The sequence below is a fragment of the Triticum aestivum genome, chromosome 2B (assembly GCF_018294505.1).
Source record: "Triticum aestivum cultivar Chinese Spring chromosome 2B, IWGSC CS RefSeq v2.1, whole genome shotgun sequence".
Taxonomy (NCBI): Eukaryota; Viridiplantae; Streptophyta; class Magnoliopsida; order Poales; family Poaceae; genus Triticum; species Triticum aestivum.
This window is the reverse complement of record NC_057798.1, coordinates 141,385,353-141,408,028: the sequence shown is the minus strand read 5'-3', so window position 1 is coordinate 141,408,028 and position 22,676 is coordinate 141,385,353.

Sequence of the window (22,676 nt, the reverse complement as noted above, 5' to 3'; positions counted from 1 at the left end):
CCTTGGATGTGGTGCTGCACCCCTGCCTCCACCCCTCTATATATATATAGGGAGAAGGGGGAAGGGGCCTAGCCCTCTAGATGAGATCTAGAGGGGGGCGGCGGCCAAGGGGGGGGGGGGCTTGCCCCCCAAGCAAGGGGGGCGCCCCCTTTAGGGTTCCCCCCAACCCTAGGCGCATGGGCCCTAGGGGGGATGGCGCCCAGCCCACTAGGGACTGGTTCCCTTCCCACCTACAGCCCATAAGGCCCTCCGGGGCAGGTGGACCCTCCCGGTGGACCCCCGAAACCCCTCCGGTGGTCTCGGTACAATACCGGTATACCCCTGAATATTTCCGGTGACCGTATGATGACTTCCCATATATAAATCTTCACCTCCGGACCATTCCGGAACTCCTCGTGACATCCGGGATCTCATCCGGGACTCAGAACCACATTAGGTAATCACATATAAATCTTCCCTATAACCCTAACGTCATCGAACCTTAAGAGTGTAGACCCAACGGGTTCGGGAATCATGCAGACATGACCGAGACAGCTCTTTGGCCAATAACCAACAGCAGGATTTGGATACCCATGTTGGCTCCCACATGTTCCACGATGATCTCATCGGATGAACCACGATGTCGAGGATTCAAGCAATCCCATATACAATTCCCTTTGTCAATCGATACGTTACTTGCCCGAGATTCGATCGTCGGTATCCCAATACCTCGTTCAATCTCGTTACCGGCAAGTCACTTTACTCGTTCCGTAATGCATGATCCCGCGACCAACTACTTAGTCACATTGAGGTCATTATTGTTGGGGAACGTAGCAGGAATTCAAAATTTTCCTACGTGTCACCAAGATCTATCTATGGAGAAACCAGCAACGAGGGGAAGGAGAGTGCATCTACATACCCTTGTAGATCGCTAAGCGGAAGCGTTCAAGAGAACGGGGTTGAAGGAGTCGTACTCGTCGTGATTCAAATCACCGGAGATCCTAGTGCCGAATGGACGGCACCTCCGCGTTCAACACACGTACAGCCCGGTGACATCTCCCACGCCTTGATCCAGCAAGGAGAGAGGGAGAGGTTGAGGAAGACTCCATCCAACAGCAGCACAACGGCGTGGTGGTGATGGAGGAGCGTGGTAGTCCTGCAAGGCTTCGCCAAGCACCGCGAGATATGAGGAGAAGGGAGAGAGGTAGGGCTGCACCAAGAGGAGAAGTTCTCATGTCATATTATGGGCAGCCCTATGCCTCACTATATATAGGGGGGAGGGGGGCTGCGCCCCCTTTAGGGTTTCCCACCCCAAGGGGTGCGGCCAGCCCTAGATGGGACTTGGAGGGGGCGGCCAAGAGGGGGAGAGAGGGGGCGCGCCCTAGGGTGGGCCTATAGGCCCATCTGCGCCTAGGGTTTCCCCTCTCCCCTCCTAGCTGCGCCTTGGGCAAGGGTGGGAGGCGCATCAGCGCACTCTGGGGCTGGTCCCTTTCGACTCTAGGCCCATGCAAGCCTCCGGGGCCGGTGGCCCCACTTGGTGGACCCCCGGGACCCTCCCGGTGGTCCCGGTACGTTACCGATAAAACCCGAAACTTTTCCGGTGACCAAAACAGGACTTCCCATATATAAATCTTTACCTCCGGACCATTCCGGGACTCCTCGTGACGTTCGGGATCTCATCCGGGACTCCGAACAACATTCGGTAACCACATACAAACTTCCTTTATAACCCTAGCGTCATCGAACCTTAAGTGTGTAGACCCTACGGGTTCGGGAGACATGTAGACATGACCGAGACGTTCTCCGGTCAATAACCAACAGCGGGATCTGGATACCCATGTTGGCTCCCACATGTTCCACGATGATCTGATCGGATGAACCACGATGTCAAGGACTCAATCGATCCCGTATACAATTCCCTTTGTCTAGCGGTATTTTACCTGCCCGAGATTCGATCGTCGGTATACCGATACCTTGTTCAATCTCGTTACCGGCAAGTCTCTTTACTCGTTCCGTAACACATCATCCCGTGATTAACCCCTTGATCACATTGTGCACATTATGATGATGTCCTACCGAGTGGGCCCAGAGATACCTCTCCGTTTACACGGAGTGACAAATCCCAGTCTCGATTCGTGCCAACCCAACAGACACTTTCGGAGATACCTGTAATGCACCTTTATAGCCACCCAGTTACGTTGTGACGTTTGGTACACCCAAAGAATTCCTACGGTATCCGGGAGTTGCACAATCTCATGGTCTAAGGAAAAGATACTTGACATTAGAAAAGCTTTAGCATACGAACTACACGATCTTTATGCTAGGCTTAGGATTGGGTCTTGTCCATCACATCATTCTCCTAATGATGTGATCCCGTTATCAACGACATCCAATGTCCATAGCCAGGAAACCATGACTATCTGTTGATCACAACGAGCTAGTCAACTAGAGGCTCACTAGGGACATATTGTGGTCTATGTATTCACACGTGTATTACGATTTCCGGATAATACAGTTATAGCATGAATAAAAGACTATTATCATGAACAAAGAAATATAATAATAACACTTTTATTATTGCCTCTAGGGCATATTTCCAACAGTCTCCCACTTGCACTAGAGTCAATAATCTAGTTCACATCACCATGTGATTAACACTGACAGGTCACATCACCATGTGACCAACATCCAAAGAGTTTACTAGTGTCACTAAACTAGTTCACATCATCATGTGATTAAGACTCAATGAGATCTGGGGTTTGGTCATGTTCTGCTTGTGAGAGAGGTTTTAGTCAATGGGTCTGAACCTTTCAGATCCGTGTGTGCTTTACAAATCTCTATGTCATCTCCTAGATGTAGCTGCCACGTTCTATTTGGAGCTATTCCAAATAACTGTTCTACTTGGAGCTATTCTAAATTGTTGCTCCATTATACGTATCCGGTATCTCTACTCAGAGCTATCCGGATAGGTGTTAAGCTTGCATCGACGTAACCCTTTACGACGAACTCTTTATCACCTCCATAACCGAGAAACCTATCCTTATTCCTTTAAGGATAATTTTGACCGCTATCTAGTGATCCACTCCTTGATCACCTTTGTACTCTCTTGCCAGGCAAGTGGCAAGGCACACATCAGGTGCGGTACTTAGCATAGCATACTGTAGAGCCTACGTCTAAAGCATAGGGGACGACCTTCGTCCTTTCTCTCTTTTCTGCCGTGGTCGAGCTTTAAGTCTTAACTTCGTACCTTACAACTCAGGCAAGAACTCCTTCTTTGACTGATCCATCTTGAACACCTTCAAGATCATGTCAAGGTATATGCTCATTTGAAAGTACCATTGAGCGTTTTTGATCTATCCTCATAGGTCTTGATGCTCAATGTTTAAGTAGCTTAATCCAGGTTTTCTATTGAAAAACACCTTTCAAATAACCCTATATGCTTTCCAGAAATTCTACATCATTTCTGATCAACAATATGTCAACAACATATACTCATCAGAAATTCTATAGTGCTCCCACTCACTCCTTTGGAAATACAAGTTTCTCATAAACTTTGTATAAACCCAAAATCTTTTGATCATCTCATCAAAGTGTACATTCCAACTCCGAGATGCTTACTCCAGTCCTTAGAAGGATCGCTGGAGCTAGCATACCTTTTAGCATCCTTAGAATCAACAAAACTTTTCTGATTGTATCACATACAACCTTTCCTTACGAAAACTGGTAAGGAAACTTGTTTTGACATCCATCTGCCAGATTTCATAAATGTAGCTAATGCTAACATGATTCCGACGGACTTAAGCATCGCTACGGATGAGAAAATCTCATCGTAGTCAACTCCTTGAACTTGTGAAAAACTCTTCGCCACAAGTCGAGCTTCATAGATGGTGACATTACCATCCACGTCCGTCTTCTTCTTAAAGATCCATTTATCTTAATGGCTTGCCGATCTTTGGGCAAGTCCACCAAAGTCCATGCTTTGTTCTGATACATGGATCCTATCTCAGATTTCATGGTTTCTAACCATTTGTCAGAATGTGGGCCCACCATCGCTTCTCCATAGCTCGTAGGTTCATTGTTGTCTAGCAACATGACCTTCAAGACAGGATTACTGTACTACTCTGAAGTAGTACGTATCCTTGTCACCCTACGAGGTACGGTAGTGACTTGATCCGAAACTTCATGATCACTATCATAAGCTTCCACTTCAATTGGTGTAGGTGCCACAGGAACAACTTCCTATGCCCTGCTACATACTATTTGAAGTGACGGTTCAATAACCTCATCAAGTCTCCACCATCCTCCCACTCAACTCTTTCGAGAGAAACCTTTCCTCGAGAAAGGACCCGATTCAAGAAACAATCCATATTGCTTTCGGATTTGAATTAGGAGGTATACCCAACTGTTTTGGGTGTCCTATGAAGATGTATTTTATCCGCTTTGGGTTCGAGCTTATCAATCCTGAAACTTTTTCACATAAGCGTCGCAGCCCCAAACCTTTAAGAAACGACAACTTAGGTTTCTCCAAACGGTGTCGTCTCAACGTAATTACGTGGTACCCTGTTAAAGTGAGTGCGGTTGTCTCTAATGCCTAACCCATGAACGATAGTGGTAATTCGATAAGAGACATCATGGTACGCACCATATCCAATAGGGTGCAACTATGATGTTCGGACACACCATCACACTATGGTGTTCCAGGCGGTATTAATTGTGAAACAATTTCCATAATGTCTTAATTTGTGTGCCAAAACTCGTAACTCAGATATTCATCTCTATGATCATATCATAGACATTTTATCCTCTTGTCACGATGATTTTCAACTTCACTCTGAAATTACTTGAACCATTCAATAATTCAGACTTGTGTTTCATCAAGTAAATATACTCAACATCTACTCGAATCATCTGTGAAGTAAGAACATAACGATATTCACTGCATGCCTCAGCACTCATTGGACTGCACACATCAAAATGTGTTACTTCCAACAAGTTGCTATCTTGTTCCATCTTACTGAAAACGGGGCTTTTCAGTCATCTTGCCCATGTGGTATGATTTTCATATCTCAAGTGATTCAAAATCAAGTGAGTCCAAACGATCCATCTGCATGGAGTTTCTTCATGCGTATACACCAATAGACATGGTTCGCATGTCTCAAACTTTTCAAAAACGAGTGAGTCCAAAGATCCATCAACATGGAGCTTCTTCATGCGTTTTATACCAATATGACTTTCATGGCAGTGCCACAAGTAAGTGGTACTATCATTACTATCTTATATCTTTTGGCATGAAAATGTGTATCCCTATGATCGAGATTCAATAAACCATTCCTTTAGGTGCAAGAGCACTTATTCAGGTTTAATACTAATCTTGATGGTAGAGGGAGCGTGCGATGTTTGATCACATCAAACTTGGAAACACTTCCAACACATATCGTCAGCTCACCTTTAGCTAGTCTCCGTTTATTCCGTAGCTCTTTCATTTCGAGTTACTAACACTTAGCAACCGAACCGGTATCTAATACCCTGGTGCTACTAGGAGTACTAGTAAAGTACACATTAACATAATGTATATCCAATATACTTCTATCGACCTTGCCAGCCTTCTTATCTACCAAGTATCTAGGGTAATTCCGCTCTAGTGACCATTCCCCTTATCACAGAAGCACTTAGTTTCGGGTTTGGGTTCAACCTTGGGTTTCTTCACTAGAGCAGCAGCTGATTTGCCGTTTCATGAAGTATCCCTTCTTGCCCTTGCCCTTCTTGAAACTAGTGGTTTCACCAACCATCAACAATTGATGCTCCTTCTTGATTTCTACTTTCGCGGTGTCAAACATCACGAATACCTCAAGGATCATCATATCTATCCCTGATATGTTATAGTTCATCACGAAGCTCTAGCAGCTTGGTGGCAATGACTTTGGAGAAACATCACTATCTCATCTGGAAGATCAACTCCCACTCGATTCAAGTGATTGTTGCACTCAGACAATCTGAGCACAAGCTCAACGATTGAGCTTTTCTCCCTTAGTTTGCAGGTTAAGAAAATCGTCGGAGGTCTTATACCTCTTGACGGGGGCACGAGCCTGAAATCCCAATTTCAGCCCTCGAAACATCTCATATGTTCCGCGACGTTTCGAAAATGTCTTTGGTGCCTCAACTCTAAACCATTTGAACTATCACGTAGCTATCAAAACGTGTATGTCCGATGTTTGCAACATCCACAGACGACGTTTGCGGTTCAGCACACTGAGCAGTGCATTAAGGACATAAGCTTTCTACTGTCTGCATAATCGCTACTATCAACTTTCAACTATATTTTCTCTAGGAACATATCTAAACAGTGGAACTAAAGCGTGAGCTTACGACATAATTTGCAAAATGTCTTTTGACTATGTTCAGGATAATTAAGTTCATCTTATGAACTCCCACTCAGATAGACATCCCTCTGGTCATCTAAGTGATTACATGATTCGAGTCAACTAGGCCGTGTCCGATCATCACGTGAGATGGACTAGTCATCATCGGTGAACATCTTCATGTTGATCGTATCTACTATACGACTCATGCTCGACCTTTCGGTCTCCGTGTTCCGAGGCCATGTCTGTACATGCTAGGCTCGTCAAGTTAACCCTAAGTGTTTTCGCTGTGTAAAACTGTCTTACACCCGTTGTATGTGAACGTAAGAATCCATCACACCCGATCATCACGTGGTGCTTAGAAGCGACGAACTGTAGCAACGGTGCACAGTTAGGGGAGAACACTTCTTGAAATTTTGTAAGGGATCATCTTATTTACTACCGTCGTCCTAAGTAAACAAGATGCATAATCATAATAAACACCACATGCAATCAAATAGTGACATGATATGGCCAATATCATTTTGCTCCTTTTGATCTCCATCTTCGGGGCTCCATGATCATCATCGTCACCGGCATGACACCATGATCTCCATCATCATGATCTCCATCATCGTGTCTTCATGAAGTTGTCACGCCAATGACTACTTCTACTTCTATGGCTAACGCGTTTAGCAATAAAGTAAAGTAAGTTACATGGCATTCTTCAATGACACGCAGGTCATACAATAAATAAAGACAACTCCTATGGCTCCTGCCGGTTGTCATACTCATCGACATGCAAGTCGTGAATCCTCTTACAAGAACATGATCAATCTCATACATCACATATCATTCATCACATTCTTCTTGGCCATATCACATCACAAAGCATACCCTGCAAAAACAAGTTAGACGTCCTCTAATTGTTGTTGCATGTTTTACGTGGCTGCTATGGGTTTCTAGCAAGAACGTTTCTTACCTACGCAAAACCACAACGTGATATGCCAATTGCTATTTACCCTTCATAAGGACCCTTTTCATCGAATCCGTTCCGACTAAAGTGGGAGAGACTGGCACCCGCTAGCCACCTTATGCACCAAGTGCATGTCAATCGGTGGAACCTGTCTCACGTAAGTGTACGTGTAAGGTCGGTCCGGGCCGCTTCATCCCACGATGCCGCCGAATCAAGATTGGACTAGTAACGGTAAGCATATTGAACAACATCAACGCCCACAACTACTTTGTGTTCTACTCGTGCAAAGAATCTACGCAATAAACCTGGCTCATGATGCCACTGTTGGGGAACGTAGCAGAAATTCAAAATTTTCCTACGTGTCACCAAGATCTATCTATGGAGAAACCAGCAACGAGGGGAAGGAGAGTGCATCTACATACCCTTGTAGATCGCTAAGCGGAAGCGTTCAAGAGAACGGGGTTGAAGGAGTCGTACTCGTCGTGATTCAAATCACCGGAGATCCTAGTGCCGAACGGACGGCACCTCCGCGTTCAACACACGTACAGCCCGGTGACGTCTCCCACGCCTTGATCCAGCAAGGAGAGAGGGAGAGGTTGAGGAAGACTCCATCCAACAGCAGCACAACGGCGTGGTGGTGATGGAGGAGCGTGGTAGTCCTGCAGGGCTTCGCCAAGCACCGCGAGATATGAGGAGAAGGGAGAGAGGTAGGGTTGCACCAAGAGGAGAAGTTCTCATGTCATATTATGGGCAGCCCTATGCCTCACTATATATAGGGGAGAGGGGGGCTGCGCCCCCTTTAGGGTTTCCCACCCCAAGGGGTGCGGCCATCCCTAGATGGGACTTGGAGGGGGCGGCCAAGAGGGGGAGAGAGGGGGCGCGCCCTAGGGTGGGCCTATAGGCCCATCTGCGCCTAGGGTTTCCCCTCTCCCCTCCTAGCTGCGCCTTGGGCAAGGGTGGGAGGCGCACCAGCCCACTCTGGGGCTGGTCCCTTTCCACTATAGGCCCATGCAAGCCTCCGGGGCCGGTGGCCCCACTTGGTGGACCCCCGGGACCCTCCCGGTGGTCCCGGTACGTTACCGATAAAACCCGAAACTTTTCCGGTGACCAAAACAGGACTTCCCATATATAAATCTTTACCTCCGGACCATTCCGGAACTCCTCATGACGTCCGGGATCTCATCCGGGACTCCGAACAACATTCGGTAACCACATACAAACTTCCTTTATAACCCTAGCGTCATCGAACCTTAAGTGTGTAGACCCTACGGGTTCGGGAGACATGTAGACATGACCGAGACGTTCTCCGGTCAATAACCAACAGCGGGATCTGGATACCCATGTTGGCTCCCACATGTTCCACGATGATCTGATCGGATGAACCACGATGTCAAGGACTCAATCGATCCCGTATACAATTCCCTTTGTCTAGCGGTATTTTACCTGCCCGAGATTCGATCGTCGGTATACCGATACCTTGTTCAATCTCATTATCGGCAAGTCTCTTTACTCGTTCCGTAACACATCATCCCGTGATTAACCCCTTGATCACATTGTGCACATTATGATGATGTCCTACCGAGTGGGCCCAGAGATACCTCTCCGTTTACACGGAGTGACAAATCCCAGTCTCGATTCGTGCCAACCCAACAGACACTTTCGGAGATACCTGTAATGCACCTTTATAGCCACCCAGTTACGTTGTGATGTTTGGTACACCCAAAGCATTCCTACGGTATCCGGGAGTTGCACAATCTCATGGTCTAAGGAAAAGATACTTGACATTAGAAAAGCTTTAGCATACGAACTACACGATCTTTGTGCTAGGCTTAGGATTGGGTCTTGTCCATCACATCATTCTCCTAATGATGTGATCCCGTTATCAACGACATCCAATGTCCATAGCCAGGAAACCATGACTATCTGTTGATCACAACGAGCTAGTCAACTAGAGGCTCACTAGGGACATATTGTGGTCTATGTATTCACACGTGTATTACGATTTCCAGATAATACAGTTATAGCATGAATAAAACACTATTATCATGAACAAAGAAATATAATAATAACACTTTTATTATTGCCTCTAGGGCATATTTCCAACAATTATGATGATGCATTACCGAGTGGGCCCAGAGATACCTCTCCATCATACGGAGTGACAAATCCCAGTCTCGATTCGTGCCAACCCAACAGACACTTTGGAGATACATGTAGTGCACCTTTATAGCCACCTAGTTACGTTGTGACGTTTGGTACACCCAAAGAATTCCGACGATATCCGGGAGTTGCACGATCTCATGGTCTAAGGAAATGATACTTGACATTAGAAAAGCTTTAGCAAACGAACTACACGATCTTGTGCTATGCTTAGGATTGGGTCTTGTCCATCACATCATTCTCCTAATGATGTGATCCCATTATCAATGACATCCAATGTCCATAGTCAAGAAATCATGACCATCTGTTGATTAACGAGCTAGTCAACTAGAGGCTCACTAGGGACATGTTGTGGTCTATGTATTCACACATGTATTATGGTTTCCGGTCAATACAATTACATCATGAATGATAGACAATTATCATGAACAAGGAAATATAATAATAACCATTTTATTATTGCCTCTAGGGAATATTTCCAACAGTCTCCCACTTGCACTAGAGTCAATAATATAGTTACATTGTGATGAATCGAACACCCATAGAGTTCTGGTGTTGATCATGTTTTGCTCGTGGAAGAGGTCTAGTTAACGGATCTGCGACATTCAGATCCGTATGCACTTTACAAATATCTATGTCTCCATCTTGAACATTTTCACAAATGGAGTTGAAGCGACGCTTGATGTGTCTGGTCTTCTTGTGAAACCTGGGCTCCTTGGCAAGGGCAATAGCTCCAGTGTTGTAACAGAAGAGAGTCATCGGGCCCGACGCATTGGGAATAACTCCTAGGTCGGTAATGAACTCCTTCATCCAGATTGCTTCATGCGCTGCCTCTGAGGCTGCCATGTACTCCGCTTCACATGTAGATCCTGCCACGACGCTTTGCTTGCAACTGCACCAGCTACTGCCCCACCATTCAAAATATACACGTATCCGGTTTGTGACTTGGAGTCATCCAGATCTGTGTCGAAGCTAGCATCGACGTAACCCTTTACGACGAGCTCTTCGTCACCTCCATAAACGAGAAACATATCCTTAGTCCTTTTCAGGTACTTTAGGATATTCTTGACCGTTGTCTAGTGTTCCATGCCGGGATTACTTTGGTACCTTCCTACCAAACTTATGGCAAGGTTTACATCAGGTCTGGTACACAGCATGGCATACATAATAGACCCTATGGCTGAGGCATAGGGGATGACACTCATCTTTTCTCTATCTTCTGCCGTGGTCGGGCTTTGAGCCGAGCTTAATTTCACACCTTGCAATACAGGCAAGAACCCCTTCTTGGACTGATCCATATTGAACTTCTTCAATATCTTATCAAGGTATGTGCTTTGTGAAAGACCTATGAGGCGTCTCGATCTATCTCTATAGATCTTGATGCCTAATATGTAAGCAGCTTCTCCAAGGTCCTTCATTGAAATACACTTATTCAAGTAGGCCTTTATGCTTTCCAAGAGTTCTATATCATTTCCCATCAACAGTATGTCATCCACATATAATATGAGAAATGCTACGGAGCTCCCACTCACTTTCTTGTAAACGCAGGCTTCTCCATAAGTGTGCATAAACCCAAACGCTTTGATCATTTCATCAAAACGAATGTTCTAACTCCGAGATGCTTGCATCAGCCCATAGATGGAGCACTAGAGCTTGCATACCTTGTTAGCATTCTTAGGATCGACAAAACCTTCCGGCTGCATCATATACAACTCTTCCTTAAGGAAGCCGTTAAGGAATGCCGTTTTGACGTCCATTTGCCACATCTCATAATCATAGAATGCGGCAATTGCTAACATGATTTGGACGGACTTCAGCTTCGCTACGGGTGAGAAGGTCTCATCATAGTCAACCCCTTGAACTTGTGGATAACCCTTAGCAACAAGCCAAGCCTTGTATATGGTAACATTACCATCCGCGTCCGTCTTCTTCTTAAAGATCCATTTATTTTCTATCGCTCGCCGATCATCGGGCAAGTCTGTCAAAGTCCATACTTTGTTTTCATACATGGATCCTATCTCGGATTGCATAGCTTCAAGCCATTTGTTGGAATCTGGGCCCGCCATCGCTTCTTCATAGTTCGAAGGTTCACCGTTGTTTAACAACATGATTTCTAGGACAGGGTTGCCATACCATTCTGGCATGGAACGTGTCCTCGTGGACCTACGAAGTTCAGTAGCAACTTGATCCGAAGTACCTTGATCATCATCATTAACCTCCTCTCTAGCCGGTCCAGGCACCAGAAAAACATCTTCCTGAGCTGCGCTACTTTCCGCTTCAAGAGGCAGTACTTCATCAAGTTCTACTTTCCTCCCACTTACTTCTTTCGAGAGAAACTCTTTCTCCAGAAAGGACCCGTTCTTGGCAACAAAGATCTTGCCTTCGGATCTGAGGTAGAAGGTATACCCAATGGTTTCCTTAGGGTATCCTATGAAGACGCATTTTTCCGACTTGGGTTTGAGCTTTTCAGGTTGACGTTTCTTGACATAAGCATCGCATCCCCAAACTTTTAAAAACGACAGCTTAGGTTTATTCCCAAACCATAATTCATACGGTGCCGCCTCAACGGATTTCGACGGAGCCCTATTTAAAGTGAATGCGACAGTCTCTAAAGCATAACCCCAAAATGAGAGCGGTAGATTGGTAAGGGACATCATAGATCGCACCATATCCAATAGAGTGCGATTACGATGTTCAGACACACCATTACGCTGAGGTGTTCCAGGCAGCGTGAGTTGTGAAACAATTCCACATTTCCTTAAGTGTGTGCCAAATTCGTGACTCAAATATTCCCCTCCATGATCTGATCGTAAGAACTTTATTTTCCTGTCATGTTGATTCTCAACCTCACTCTAAAATTCCTTGAACTTTTCAAAGGTCTCAGACTTGTGTTTCATTAAGTAGACATACCCATATCTACTTAGGTCATCAGTGAGGGTGAGAACATAACAATAGCCACTGCGAGCCTCAACGCTCATTGGACCACACACATCAGTATGTATGATTTCCAATAAGTTGGTCGCTCGCTCCATTGTTCTGGAGAATGGAGTCTTGGTCATTTTGCCCATGAGGCATGGTTCACACGTGTCAAATGATTCGTAATCAAGAGACTCCAAAAGTCCATCTGCATGGAGCTTCTTCATGCGTTTGACACCAATGTGACCAAGGCGGCAGTGCCACAAGTATGTGGGACTATCATTATCAACCTTACATCTTTTGGTACTCACACTATGAATATGTGTAACATCACGTTCGAGATTCATTAAGAATAAACCATTGACCAGCGGGGCATGACCATAAAACATCTCTCATATAAATAGAACAACCATTATTATCGGATTTAGATGAGTAGCCATCTCGTATTAAATGAGATCCAGATACAATGTTCATGCTCAAAGCTGGCACTAAATAACAATTATTGAGGTTTAAAACTAATCTCGTAGGTATATGTAGAGGTAGCGTGCCGACGGCGATCACATTGACCTTGGAACCATTTCCGACGCGCATCGTCACCTCGTCCTTCGCCAGTCTCCGCTTATCCCGCAGCTCCTGTTTTGAGTTACAAATATGAGCAACCACACCGGTATCAAATACCCAGGAGCTACTACGAGTACTGGTAAGGTACACATCAATAACATGTATATCACATATACCTTTGGTGTTGACGGCCTTCTTGCCCGCTAAGTACTTGGGGAAGTTCCGCTTCCGGTGTCCATTTCCCTTGCAATAAAAACACTCAGTCTCAGGCTTGGGTCCATTCTTTGGCTTCTTCCCGGCAGCTTGCTTACCGGGCGCGACAACTCCCTTGTCGTCTTTCTTGAAGCCCTTTTTACCCTTGCCTTTCTTGAACTTCGTGGTCTTATTCACCATCAACACTTGATGTTCCTTTTTGATTTCCACCTCCGCCGATTTCAGCATCGAATATACCTCAGGAATGGTTTTCTCCATCCCCTGCATATTGAACTTCATCACAAAGCTCTTGTAGCTAGGTGGAAGCGACTGAAGGATTCTGTCAACGACCGCGCCATCCGGGAGATTAACTCCAAGCTGAGACAAGCGGTTGTGCAACCCAGACATTTTGAGTATGTGTTGGCTGACGGAACTATTCTCCTCATCTTACAACCATAGAACTTGTCGGATACTTCATATCTCTCGACCCGGGCATGAGCTTGGAAAACCATTTTCAGCTCTTGGAACATCTCATATGCTCCGTGCTGCTCGAAACGCTTTTGGAGCCCCGGTTCTAAGCTGTAAAGCATGCCACACTAAACCAGGGAGTAATCATTAACACGCGACTGCCAGGCGTTCATAACGTCTTGGTTTGCTGGGACAGGTGCTTCACCTAGAGGTGCTTCAAGGACATATGCTTTCTTGGCAGCTATGAGGATGATCCACAAGTTCCGGACCTAGTCCGTATAGTTGCTACCATCGTCTTTCAGCTTGGTTTTCTCTAGGAACGCGTTGAAGTTGAGGGCAACATTAGCGTGGGCCATTTGATCTACAAGACATATTGTAAAGATTTTTAGACTAAGTTCATGATAATTAAGTTCATCTAATCAAATTATTCAATGAACTCCCACTTAGATAGACATCCCTCTAGTCATCTAAGTGATACATGATCCGAGTCAACTAGGCCGTGTCCGATCATCATGTGAGATGGACTAGTCATCATCGGTGAACATCTTCATGTTGATCGTATCTTCTATACGACTCATGTTCGACCTTTCGGTCTCTTGTATTTCGAGGCCATGTCTTTACATGCTAGGCTCGTCAAGTCAACCTAAGTGTTTTGCGTGTGTAAATCTGGCTTACACCTGTTGTATGTGAACGTTAGAATCTATCACACCCGATCATCACGTGGTGCTTCGAAACAACGAACTTTCGCAACGGTGCATAGTTAGGGGGAACACTTTCTTGAAATTTTAATGAGGGATCATCTTATTTACTACCGTCGTTCTAAGCAAATAAGATGCATAAACATGATAAAGATCACATGCAATCAAATAGTGACATGATATGGCCAATATCATTTTGCTCCTTTTGATCTCCATCTTCGAGGCGCCATGATCATCATCGTCACCGGCATGACACCATGATCTCCATCATTATGATCTCCATCATCGTGTCTTCATGAAGTTGTCTCGCCAACTATTACTTCTACTACTATGGCTAACGGTTTAGCAATAAAGTAAAGTAATTACATGACATTATTCATTGACACGCAGGTCATACAATAAATTAAGACAACTCCTATGGCTCCTGCCGGTTGTCATACTCATCGACATGAAAGTCGTGATTCCTATTACAAGAACATGATCAATCTCATACATCACATATATATCATTCATCCCATCCTTTTGGCCATATCACATCACATGGCACATGCTGCAAAAACAAGATAGACATCCTCTAATTGTTGTTGCAAGTTTTTACGTGGCTGCTATAGGTTTCTAGCAAGAACGTTTCTTTTCTACGCCAAAACCACAACGTGATATGCCAATTGCTATTTACCCTTCATAAGGACCCTTTTCATCGAATTCGATCCGACTAAAGTGGGAGAGACAGACACCCGCTAGCCACCTTATGCAACTAGTGCATGTCAGTTGGTGGAACCTGTCTCACGTAAGCGTACGTGTAAGGTCGGTCCGGGCCGCTTCATCCCACGATGCCGCCGAAACAAGATAATACTAGTAGTGGCAAGTAAATTGACAAAATCGACACCCACAACAAACTTGTGTTCTACTCGTGCATAGAAACTACGCATAGACCTAGCTCATGATGCCACTGTTGGGGATCGTTGCAGAAATGAAAAAAATTATATGCATCACCAAGATCAATCTATGGAGTAGCTAGCAACGAGAGAGAGGGGAGTGCATCTTCACACCCTTTAAGATCGCGAGACGAAAGCGTTGCAAGAATGCGGTTGGAGGAGTCGTACACGTAGCGATTCAGATCAAGGCCGAATCCGATCTTAGCACCAAACAACGGTGCCTCCGCGTTCAACACACGTGCAGCCCGGTGATGTCTCCCGCACCTTGATCCAGCAAGGAGGAGGGAGAGGTTTTGGAAGAGGGCTCCAACAGCAGCACAATGGCGTGGTGGTGATGGAGTGGCAGTTCTCCGGCACAGCTTCGCCAAGCTCACGCGGAGGAGGAGAGGTGTTGCGGAGGGGAGGGGCTGCGCCTTGGATGTGGTGCTGCACCCCTCCCTCCACCCCTCTATTTACAGGGAGAAGGGGGAAGGGAGACGACCCCTCTAGATGAGATCTAGATGGGGGCAGCGGCCAAGGGGGAGGGGGCTTGCCCCCCAAGCAAGGGGGCGCCCCCTTTAGGGTTCCCTCCCAACCCTAGGTGCATGGGCCCTAGGGGGGATGGTGCCCAGCCCACTAGGGGCTGGTTCCCTTTCCACGTACAGCCCATAAGGCCCTCCAAGGTAGGTGGACCCTCCCGGTGGACCCCCGGAACCCCTCCGGTGGTCCCGGTACAATACTGGTATACCCTCGAATATTTCCGGTGACCGTATGATGACTTCCCATATATAACTCTTCAACTCCGGACCATTTCGGAACTCCTCGTGACATCCGGGATCTCATCCGGGACTCCGAACCACATTCGGTAATCACATATAAATCTTCCTTATAACCCTAGCGTCATCGAACCTTAAGTGTGTAGACCCTACGGGTTCGGGAATCATGCAGACATGACCGAGATAGCTCTCTGGCCAATAACCAACAGCGGGATCTGGATACCCATGGTGGCTCCCACATGTTCCATGATGATCTCATTGGATGAACCATGATGTCGAGGATTCAAGCAATCCCATATACAATTCCCTTTGTCAATCGGTACGTTACTGTCCTGAGATTCGATCGTCGATATCCCAATACCTTGTTCAATCTCGTCACCGGCAAGTCACTTTACTCGTTCTGTAATGCATGATCCCGCGACCAACTACTTAGTCACATTGAGCTCATTATGATGATGCATTGCCGAGTGGGCCCAGAGATACCTCTCCGTCATACGGAGTGGCAAATCCCAGTCTCGATTCGTGCCAACCCAACAAACACTTTCAGAGATACCTGTAGTGCACCTTTATAGCCACCCAGTTACGTTGTGACGTTTGGTACACCCAAAGCATTCCTACGGTATCCGGGATTTGCACGATCTCATGGTCTAAGGAAATGATACTTGACATTAGAAAAGCTTTAGCAAACGAACTACACGATCTTGTGCTATGCTTAGGATTGGGTCTTGTCCATCACATCATTCTCCTAATGATGTGATCCCGTTATCAATGACATCCAATGTCCATAGTCAGGAAACCATGACCATCTGTTGATCAACGAGCTAGTCAACTAGAGGCTCACTAGGGACATGTTGTGGTCTATGTATTCACACATGTATTATGGTTTTCGGTCAATACAATTATAGCATGAATGATAGACAATTATCATGAACAAGGAAATATAATAATAACCATTTTATTATTGCCTCTTGGGCATATTTCCAATAGTTTAGGTGCAACCCGCCTTGAGGTAGGGCCTCGTGAGTCCCGCCCTGGCTCACGGGTGCCCATACACACCTCCTCTAGTCCTGTAGTGCAAGCCACATGTCAGGGCGGGGCGGTACACGCCCCGAGGGATCTCCTCAGAGGGAGCCCCCTCCCACACACCAGTGGAAGCACCATGCTCAGCGCTGGCCATTGACACTGCCGAGGAGCGGCTATGGCCGTGCAAGAGACGAAGTGCTATGCTCCGCGCTGGTAATAAACAACTGGGGGTGGCCTTGCGGTTGCATTAACCTCAGGGAGCTTCTAGGCTCAATGACCAGCCTCACCGTGCTACTCTCCCTCGGGAAGGTAGCGCGAGGGGGCCGGGCATGGGGGCTACGCTCAGGTCACGCCTGGCGTACCCCACCTCGCCAGGCCCCAAGGGCTTGGTCTTCGCGCACCCCTCCCGAGCGAGAGCCTGGTGAGGAAAGGTATGATGGTCGGTTCGTACGTCAAGGGGGACTCCTGAGCATCGCGTCTCAGGAGCCTAACTGGCCACATAGCCCCTCACCCCTTGATCTCGTCCTGGTGATTCGGATGACCCAACGGTGGCTGAGGTATGCGCGGGGTCTGGCCCTGCCGACGCAGAACGCCAAGGCCTGACTTTCGCCCTTTTTCAAGTCGTTCGTACGTCAAGGGGGACTCCTGAGCACCACGTCTCAGGAGCCTAACTGGCCACGTAGCCCCTCATCCCTTGTGAAAGGATTGATATAGTTGACCACAAGGGGGGGGGTGAATAGGCAACTAACACAAATAAGCTTGCACAAGTAAAGGCATGAGTTAACCAAGAGTGGAGCCGGTGGAGACGAGGATGTGTTACCGAAGTTCCTTCCTTTTGATGGGAAGTACGTCTCCGTTAGAGCGGTGTGGAGGCACAATGCTCCCTAAGAAGCCACTAGGGCCACCGTAATCTCCTCACGCCCTCACACAATGCGAGATGCCGTGATTCCACTATTGGTGCCCTTGAAGGCGGCGACCGAACCTTTACAAACAAGGTTGGGGCAATCTCCAACTTAATTGGAGGCTCCCAACGACACCACGAAGCTTCACCACAATGGACTATGGCTCCGCGGTGACCTCAACTGTCTAGGGTGCTCAAACACCCAAGAGTAACAAGATCCTCTAGGGATTAGTGGGGGGAATCAAATTTCTCTTGGTGGAAGTGTAGATCTGGGCCTTCTCAACCACTCCCGAGCAAATCAACAAGTTTGATTGGCTAGGGAGAGAGATCAGGCAAAAATGGAGCTTGGAGCAACAATGGAGCATTTGGAGGAAGAGGTAGGTCAACTTTGGGGAAGAAGACCCCCTTATATAGTGGGGGGAACAATCCAACCGTTATCCCCAAGCAGCCCCGCAGAGAGCGGTCCTACCGCTGGGGTGGGCGGTACTACCACTGAGCCAGCGTTACTACCGTCCCACCTAGCGGTACTGCCGCGCAAAGGAAAGGAACGAGGTCCTGGACCCTGAGCGGTACTACCGCGGTGGTAAGGGCGGTACTACCGCTTGGGAGCAGTACTACCGCCTCTACTGCCACAGCTAGTGCCACAAAACCCGACACGAGAAAAGGGGCCCTCGAGTCGAGGCAATAGGAGCATGGAGCCGCAACGGTACTACGGAGGAAGGCTCCAAGCAGTACTACCGCTGAGGAGCGGTACTACCGCTTGTTGCGCTTGGGCGGTACTACCACTGTGGCCCGCAGTACTACCGCTGGGACTAGACAAATCAAGCAGAGAGGGGAAAGAGTACTCCATTGAAGCGAGAAGGTTCAGCGGGTGCGATAAGGAAGTGTACATGTTGATTCCACCCTAGCCTTACCAAAGAGGATCCCCTCTTGATAGTACGGTGACTCCTACGAGACTAGTCCACCAACATAGAAACGAAAGAGCTGCACCGTCTTGAATAACACACTGAGGGGAGGGAATTGTCTCGTGCCAAAGGATAAATCTCTGAAAAGCTCAACGCACACGATTAGTCTGCAAAAGCATTGTCATCAATCACCAAAACACATTAGGGATAAATATGCACTTACAATCTCCCCCTTTTTGGTGGATTGATGACAATACGGGATTTGCACAAACGGGAAAAGACATAGGACATGCGCAAACCCCACAACTCTAAAATATAGACGGGCTCCCCTTAGATGTGTGCTATCTAGATAAGTGCTTTGGACTGCACGACACACATACTAGGATCAACGCTCCCCCTACATTTTAGAGACCAACAACCTAAGCAGGATATATGAGAGAAGAGAATATAACAGGGTAAGCATGCAACTCATAGGATACCGACGGACTAGATAGACATACATAATGATAAAATAAAGATAAGGTAGCATATGTCTCACACCATATGTCTGGAACTTAGGTAGGTCTCACTGGCACAAAACCAAACAAAGCAAACGGCGAGAAAACACAACGACGCCACCAAGACACACTTGCAAATCCGACAACGACACAAATCCCTAAACTCTCTCACCCTTTGGCATCGAGACACCAAAAAGGGAAGGAGTGTTGCTACGGCTCCAGGAGATAGCAAGCGAGTGTCTCGAACATCATATCTTGGCGGGATCATCGGCACCGCCGTCATCGGTCGGAAACTGCTCAGCGTCTGAATCTGTCTACGGGCAGTGCTGCTGAATCCACTCCTCCTCCTCAATTAGCTGGTCCTCAGATCCACTGTAAATGGTGGCACCCAACTGACGCATGAGCTCCTTGTGACGTCCCCTGGCCTTCTTCTCAGCCACATGAGTCATGTACTGACCGTGAGACTCCATGCAGAACAGCTTCTTCATCTTGAGGTTGAGCTTCTTTGTCCAAGAGGGCTCTGCCCCAGAAGGCTCATAGTCATCATCATCATTAGCATCAGCCTCCTCCTCGGTCTCCATGGCAGCAGCAGAAGATGTAGCCCCAGATTTAGGGACCTGGGAGCCCCAGTTGTCCTTCTTCCTCAGACGCTTGTTCTCATGAGACACCAACTCTCCAGTCTCTAGCATAACCTTGGGATAGACCTGATCCCAGGCAGGGCTGGGCATTCGGTTAGACCAAACCGTTCGGTTCGGTTTCTCGGTTTACTATGGTTCTCAGAAAATAGTGACCGATCGGTCTTCTAAATTGCTGCTAACCGATGATTCGGTGCACCGATGTTTTAGTTCGGTACTCGGTTACTGACTGAATACACCGATCACAAAGTAAACAAACACGCATGGGAGGAAGACATGCACCAGCGTTGATGGAAACAAAAACTTAACAACAACAAAAATCAGAAATACACATTTGATAGAAGAGATGTGAGAGATGCAACTGCAGTAACATCTCGGGAGACAGGTTAGCCGGCCACTCGCTCGCAAAGATGAGATCCTGCGGTCTGTAGATGCAGGTCGTCAGGCGTGATGTTGGCCGGCCGGGATAGAGAGCCGGTGGAGATTTGAAGTGGAGGGAGGAAGAGGGCGAAGATGCACGACGCTAGTCGTCGGGATCAAGCAGGAGCGGTGGCAGCGACGAGCATCACCTCGACCTCGTCGTCTCGCTGGCAGCTGGCGGCTAGGACTCAAGGCTCAAGGGCTAGCCACATGAAGGCCTACATTTTTCTAGAGAAAACGTGAAGGCCCTTGATGGACACGTTTTTTCCCTTGATGGACACATGCACATGGTAAATGGACTAGTGGGCTGTGGGCCTGATACGTGGAGATTGCCTCTTCCTGATATTTCTCGGTTGCTCGGTACTTTCGGGTATGCGTTGGTTACAACCGAACTAGCCAAATCAATTTCAGTTTTCTACAATTGCTGACCAAATTTAGCATCGGTTTTTCGGTTCAGGTCTATTCAGCTCCGGTCCCGGTTCTTTCGGTTTGGTTCTTTGGTTTTTGGTTTAAATGCCCACCCCTAATACCAGGCCTTCTCAATGAGCAGCATGATGAATGGTCCATAGATCAGGCACTTGCGCTCAGAGATAGCAGACAAGAGCTCAGACCACATAACATGAGAAATGTCCAGGGACTCGCCAGTGTTTGCTTCCTTCTCATGCTGGCAGAAGAGAAGCATGTCCAAGAGATAGGAGTGAACCATATCCAGATTCCCGATACGAGAGAAGAGAGTCTCACGGAAGACACGGTGAAGAATGTCCAAAAAGGCAGGCAGCTCATATGTTTCCTTCTTAGTGTCAGGGTTGATCTTCCGAGTGCAGTAGGGCCAGAGGGCTTGCTTGTGAGTCGAGGTGGTATTGCGGTGAGGGCGAAAGCCGACAGGAGTCTCAAGCCCGTGATCTTCCACCCCAAGTAACTCCATGAATGCCTTCCACTTGACCGAAAGCAACTTGCCATTGGTCATACAAGTCAGAGTCTTGTCCTCATCAGTCCCTAGATGGACAGTGGCATAGAATTGAGCCACTATATCTGCATCATAGTCCTTGTTGAACTGCATGATTCTGAGAATGTTCAGCTGAGAGCACATCTGAAGAGCTTCACCAAAGTACTCAGGATCCTTCTCCATATAGTCCGTGTCGATGGAGCGCACATCAACATAGAGATTCTTCTTGGCCTTGAGCACATCAAATAAAATGGCAAACTAAAAGCGGTTCCAGAACGGACAGTTGACCAAAGTGGGCTCTTGGTCTTCCACATAGGGGTTGCGGCGACGCCTTGTCCAGAACTCCTTGGCTTTCATTTGAGGCACAGTTTTGCCCTTTGGCTTCGGCTTGACGGCAGACTTCTTCTGGAGTTGAGGTGGAGGTGGAGCACTAGAGGAACCTCCTGCTGACTCAGATGTGCGGTAGCGCTTCGACGTGGCACGACCGGGGTTGACACGGAGATCTTGATGCTCATGATGTTCATCACCTGGAACCAAACACAAGAACACGCGAAACAACCAGAAAGAACGAGCATATGCCAACAAACACAACAAAAGAGATCAAGGAATGTTAGGAACATGATGGAACTTGGCAGGCAGCGGTAGTACCACGGCTGGTAGCGGCAGTACCGCCCAAGCGGTAGTACCACTCCAATTAGAGCGGCAGTACCGCTCGAAGCGGGGAAACAGTGGTTCCCAACTGCCATGGTCAGATCCGGCACTACCGGCCTGCCAAATTCAAAAATACTCCTACCAAACCCTAATCCAAATAGTCTAGTTACCTTCTCCAACCTACTCAAGCCTAGATTTAGCCAAAAATCTAGAGATGCAACCACTACTGCCCCTAAGATGCTAGATCTGAAATCTAGACAAAAAGAAGGGAGGAACGAGGGCAATACCGGCATCCATGGCAACAGGACGAGGTGGGGATTGACTCCACCAAAGGAAATGGAGAGGGACGCCCCGGAGAAGAAGGTCCGCCGGAGCCCTCCCACGGAGAGGCATTGCTGGAGATACGAAGAGGAACGAGGGGGCGAAGCGAATGGGTATGGGGGAGAAGAAACCCCCCTGCCCCGATATAACCCCCTGGTCCCGCCCCGTAGCGGTAGTACTGCGCTGGTGGGCGGTAGTACTGCCCAGCAAGCCACGGCAACTAGACAACACGGCTTAGCTCAGAAAAAGGGAAAACCAACGACAAGAAGAGGGGGAAAAATGAACTCGGCATCAAACACACTAGCAAGGGGCCAAGACACACCGCTTCAAGAGAGGACGGTGGCCGAGGCCACCTATGTTTGAGTCAAGAGGTATGGCGCCGCAAAGATTTTAACCTTG